The sequence below is a fragment of the Neofelis nebulosa genome, chromosome 2, assembly GCF_028018385.1.
Source record: "Neofelis nebulosa isolate mNeoNeb1 chromosome 2, mNeoNeb1.pri, whole genome shotgun sequence".
NCBI lineage: Eukaryota > Metazoa > Chordata > Mammalia > Carnivora > Felidae > Neofelis > Neofelis nebulosa.
Window position 1 is genome coordinate 102,811,766 of NC_080783.1, and position 6,000 is coordinate 102,817,765.

The window sequence follows — 6,000 nt, forward strand, 5'->3', positions numbered from 1 at the left end:
GGCCAGCCTCCACCAGCCAGCCTACAGCTGGCCCCAGTCACATGAGGGAGTCCAGCCAAGGCTGGTCAAGCCTGGCCCACGCTGGAGGGACTAACTGTCCAACCAAGCCATAAACGCATGGGCAATCACAGATGGCTGTGGCTTAAAGCCACTGGCTTTGGGGGTGGTTTGCTATGTAGCAGTAACCCCCTAACACAATTAACTCGACTGAGGACACCCAGCCAGTAAGAGGCAGAGAGATTTGAACCCAGGTCTGTCTGGCACCAGTAACATTAAGAGACCAAGGAAAGTTGCTGCTGCCCGCACCTCGGCCAGGCAGCTCCCCTCATAAGCTCTCAGACCAAGCTAAGCTGAGAAAACCTCCCTTCCAGAACCTCCGCCGGGCAGGGCGGGGCCCGGCACATGGCCGCAGCGTGGGCACGCTGGTTCTGCGGCTGATGGAGGGCTGGTTGTGGGGCAGGAGGGGAAATGGGTAAAATTAGCATGGCAGCATCCTCAACTGCCCGAGAGCAGACTAGGCTGGGCCGGGGCTGCTGAATGCTGGGCATGACTGCCTAACCTCTGCCAGACGTTGCTGTTCATGTGCAGTAATCCTCTTCCCTCCTGCTTCCTCTTCCTGGAAATGCTGTGGCCTGGCTGAGGCTCGCAGGTCACAAACCAGCACGGGGCCCCCCGGCCCAGCAGGACAGAGATGGCCCTCTGTGCACAATCTGCACCCCCCGCCCCCATCACTCCCCTGCCCAGCAGGGAAAGCCCAGAGAGCTCCCTGGCATCCAGCCATAGAGATGCACCTAAGAGGGAAGGTTCCGGAGCCAGGCTGCCTGGGCTGGGCAGCCTATAACAGGCTTTTACCTGGACAATCAAGGTGTTGAAATTCTCTGGGCCCCGGGGGGCACCTGGGTGCTCAGTCGGTAAAACGTAGGACTTTGGCTCGGGACATGATTTCGCAGTTTGTGAGTTCAAGCCCGCATGGAGCTCTCTGCTATCAGCATGGAGCCTGCCCCGTCTCCCTCTCTTTCTGCCCCTCCTCCGCTCGTTCTCTCTCTCTCTCTCTCTCTCAAATATAAACATTAAAAATTAAAAAAAAAATTCTCTGGGCCCTGGTTTCCTTGTCTATAAAATATAGTAAGAATTCCTCCCTCTCAGAGTTCTTGTGAGGATTAATCAAAATGATAGCTAAAAAGAAAGCATTTCCCATGGTGCCCGGCACATGGTAAATGCTCCGTGCTCCTTACTATGATCCTTCAACACCCTCCACAGTCCACCCCTCGACCCTTGCCTCCCCCCAACTGCCCTGCTGGGCCCTGTGCCCCAGGCAAGAGGGTGTTCTCAGAGCCCTCCCATCCGCGCCACGCTTGTGGGGTAGGATGCACTAAGATGGGGTCCGTGGGTCCTCCAGGGCCCTACACAGACAGAGCTGGCAGTGGGAGACGTTTACTGGGGGTAAGGCCTGTGAAAGACAAAAGGCACTAGAGACGGAGACCCACATGCAGACATGACTCGGTCCCCTCTAGGCGTCCCGTGCTGGGCAGGAATAGTCAGGCCCTACACCGTCCCCTGCCCCATTCAGTCCCTGGCCAGGCTGCCCCGGAAGTGCGCGGACTTGACCAGGGAGTGGAGGTGCATCCGGACGTCGCCGCCCAGAGGCCGGAGGCTCCTGTGCTCCCGCAGCTGAAGGATAGCTTCTCTCCTGCGTGGCCGCTGGGGGTGGTTTGGGGGAAAGCGTGTGGGGTTTGGGATCAAATTTAAATCCCAGCACCAATGACCGATGGTGTGGCTTTGGGGAAGTCACATACCCTCTCTTAGTTTCTGTTTCCCCATCTGTAAAGGGGGGAAAATGACGATGATGATGATAAAAATAAAAATAATATAGTGCCTCACATGGATTAACTGCCCGTGCTCTTGGTACATACTGGGAACTGAGTAACAGTAGTTATGAGAACAGCTTGACTCCAAGCTTCCACTGTAACGTGTCTCCACGCCTAGAATATTGTATCTTCTTCCACCCACCACTCCAGAATCCTTTCCACCCTGTATGGCCCAGTTGACGTTGTACTTCCTTTAGGAAACCTTTTCTGACGACTCTTGCTGCAGACAAATCTTTCTTTTCACTCAATCCCAATGGCCCATCCATGTAAGGAAAGAGAAATCAGCACAGAACCTAAGATTTTCTGAGAGCCAACTGTGTGATATGCACTATGCTGGATGCGTTATATTTTTGTGCTGATTATCCTTCGCGGCCGCATCGGACGGAATGTTTCATTAATACCTCCATTTTGCAGATGGAAAAACTGAGGCTGGGAGACATAAGGCGACTTTCCTTTGCTCAGTAAAACTCATCCCCAGGTCTTCTACTTATGCACTTTTTCCTTTGCACCATGTTGGACTCAGGAACCATTCAGGAAATGTGTATTGTTGCCATATGGGAGCCTGCGTTAAAATAATACGCAAACAACACTCCCCTGATAGGGCTGTTCTAAGTCTTTGGGACTGAGGAGGGGATCAGAACTCGAGGAATTCTTTCATTTAAACACTCTTCAGTTCCCCTTTGTAGTGGAGCAATCAGAGGCCAATTAGATCAAGTCCCAGGAATATAAGCCATCAGTTCACAAGAGATCATGGTCCAATAATCATTGTTTTAAGTTCATCATTACATTCAATAAAAGAAATGCAAAAAACAGCAACAGCAGCAACCCATGAGGTCATTTATTTGAATGTCAAATTGGCAATTAAAAAAAAATCTTTGGTGTTGGTCAAAGAGGAAGGAAAAGAACACCATTAACCACCGCAAATAGAAATACAGATGGATCTCCCGGGTGTAGGGGAGGGGAATTTGGCGAGATGTGACTTGAGCTTTTTGAAACAGAAAAAGGAACGAATCAGAAATGCCCCCTGTGGGGCGCCTGGGTGGCGCAGTCGGTTAGGCGTCCGACTTCAGCCAGGTCACGATCTCGCGGTCCGTGAGTTCGAGCCCCGCGTCCGGCTCTGGGCTGATGGCTCGGAGCCTGGAGCCTGCTTCGGATTCTGTGTCTCCCTTGCTGTAAAACAGTATGTACAGAAGGACCACAATTTAATAAAATCAGTTTTCTCCTTCTCACCACCCCTAACCAAGAGTCGATCACACACCGCAGATGCCTGAGTTCTCCCTCAGATGCTTCTTGAGTGTGTCCACCGGTCCCCCTACCTCCCACCCCTGCCTCTACCACAGCCCGAGCTCCCATCAGGGGCCTATGTGATGCTCACCTCCCAGCTGGTCTCTCTCCCTTCAGTCTGGCCTCTTCCTAGCCATTCTCCCCAAGCGGCCAGAGTGGCCTTACATCTGGTCACTCTCCTTGCTTCACACCCTTCAAAGAACACCCACTGCCATTATAAGAAGGTCCCCTCTCCCATCCGTGGTAGAAGGAGCCCTCTGTCATCTGGCCCCACTGACCTCTTGGCCTTTGAACCGCTTCTTGTCACTTGGCCCAAATTTACTCTCCAGCCTGAGGAGCTCCACACAGTCCCTCAGAACAGCCGTGGCCATTCATCCCTCCTCGCCCCCACTTTTCCTCCCGCCCCATCTCCTCTGATCCCCATATGCCCAGATCCAGTCAGTAAGATGGCACTCAGCATAGTTCAGAACCGTTCTGGGCACCGGGATGGCCCAGTCAGTTAAGCGTCTGACTTTAGCTCAGGTCATGATCTCATGGTTCATGAGTTCGAGCCCCATGTTGGGCTCTATGCTGACAGCTCAGAGCCTGGAGTCTGCTTTAGATTCTATGTCTCCTTCTCTCTCTGCCCCTCCCTTGATCACGCTCTGTCTCTCTGTCTCTCTCTCTCTCCAAAAAAAAAAAAAAAAAAAAAAGACTGTTCATTGCCTCTCTCTGCTGTGTATGCAGGAACTGTGTTTTTAGTAGTGTCCTCCAATTATTCAGCATAGTGCCCGGCACATAGTGTGTATATATCATGTGTGTGTACGTATGTAAGGCGTATGTGTATGTAATAAATAAATTTTTAAATGTATACGCTTTGGGAAAAAAATTGGAAAGAAACGCACCAAAATGTTTCTCTTTGGCAGGATCCTGATGGATTTCATTTTATTTTTGATTTATTTTAGCATTGGTTTTTATTGTATTTTTTCTATTTTTCTATGCGTTGGGAGTTGTCTACCATGACAATAAATATATACCATGAATGTATATTCGTAAGCAGAAGAGAGATTGTTATTTAAAGTGGACGGTAAAAGCACACGATGCACCATCAAAGGGTCCAGCGTCTTTCCCATCCTGGGCTCAGACTTCCAGTCCTGGTCCCCCTCTCTGTGTGTCCTGGAGCACAAGCCCCTTGGAGGACATGAGGCATGGGGTCCAGAGAACACCTAGGGTGTGCTGGGCTGTGACAGGGAAGGGGACCGCAGCTGGAGGAGATGAGGCGTGCAGGGGAGGACTTTGTATTTTACAACAAGACATACTAAGTCCTGTTTGTATGTTGATGGGAAGGACCCAGTAGGTAGGGAGAAAGTAGTAAATCGGGAGACAGGGCAGAATTTCAGCAGCTACGTCCTTACAAGGGCTAGAGGTCAGAGGGGTTCAGAGCAATTGGTGGGAGCAGGAGAGCTCTTCCATGGCAGGAGGAAGGAAAGTGAAAATCCGAATAAAGACGCAGAAGCCGTGCATTGGGTATTGGGAAGATGAGGGACGGGTGGAGTTCTCATTTGATTGCTTCTACGTTCTCAAAAGGCATGAACCAAGGTCAGTGGCTGAACGCGGGGAGGGACGGGTGCCAGAAGTGTCAAGGGAGAAGGATCTGACTCTGGGGTTTGGGCGGGGGGCGGGGGGGGGGGGGCGTGCAGCCCACTGCTGCCTTTACTGGAAATGCTGCCATCCACTGAGGCTTACCCTGGGCCAGACACTCATCCTTTCATTTGATCTTCACAACAACCTGCGAGAGACAGACCCTAAGTACAGAAAACAAATTGATAATTGGTGGGGGGTGGGGGATGGGCCAAATGGGTGAAAGGGAGTAGGAGGCGCAGGCTTCCGGGTGTGGAATGAATAAGTCGTGGGGGTGAACGGCACAGCCTAGGGAATATGGTCGATGGAACGGGGATGGTGTTGTATGGTGACCGATGGCAGTTGCACTTGTGAACATAGCACCACGTTAATAGACTTGTCGAATCACTAGGCTGTACGTCCCGAAATGACGTGACATTGTGTGTCAACTAGCCTTCACTTAAAAAAAAAAAACAAGGGGCGCCTGGGTGGCGCAGTCGGTTAAGCGTCCGACTTCAGCCAGGTCACGATCTCGCGGTCCGTGAGTTCGAGCCCCGCGTTGGGCTCTGGGCTGATGGCTCGGAGCCTGGAGCCTGTTTCTGATTCTGTGTCTCCCTCTCTCTGTGCCCCTCCCCCGTTCATGCTCTGTCTCTCTCTGTCCCAAAAATAAATAAAAAACGTTGAAAAAAAAAAAAAACAACACCATACAGGGTGAAGATTCCTGAAACCGTTCTAGAGCTGAGGAGGTCTGTGTCCAAGGTCACACACAACGTGCACAGAATTGAGGCCAGAATTGAACCCAGGCATGTCTGATGCCAGGGTCAAGTGGCCCTCCGTGCACTCTGCTGAAGATGCCTTTGCTGAGCCTTGCGCCCCGGCCTCCTTTTCTATGAGATTTTTTTTTTATGTTTATTTATTTCCAAGACAGAGAGAGACAGCATGAGTGGGGGAGGGGCAGAGAGAGAGGGAGACACAGAATCTGAAGCAGGCTCCAGGCTCTGAGCTGTCAGCACAGAGCCTGACGCGGGGCTCAAACTCACGGACCGTGAGATCATGACCTGAGCCGAAGTCGGTCGCTCAACCGACTGAGCCACCCAGGCGCCCCCCCGGCCTCCTTTTCTGCCCTTCTGGGCCTCACCCCATGCCACTGCTCACCTCCCAGTCAAGTCCTGTTGCCCGAGAACCCAACAGATTTGGGGGGGGGGGGTCTCATGTATCGATGGCTGCCGACGCCTTAATGAAAATTCAA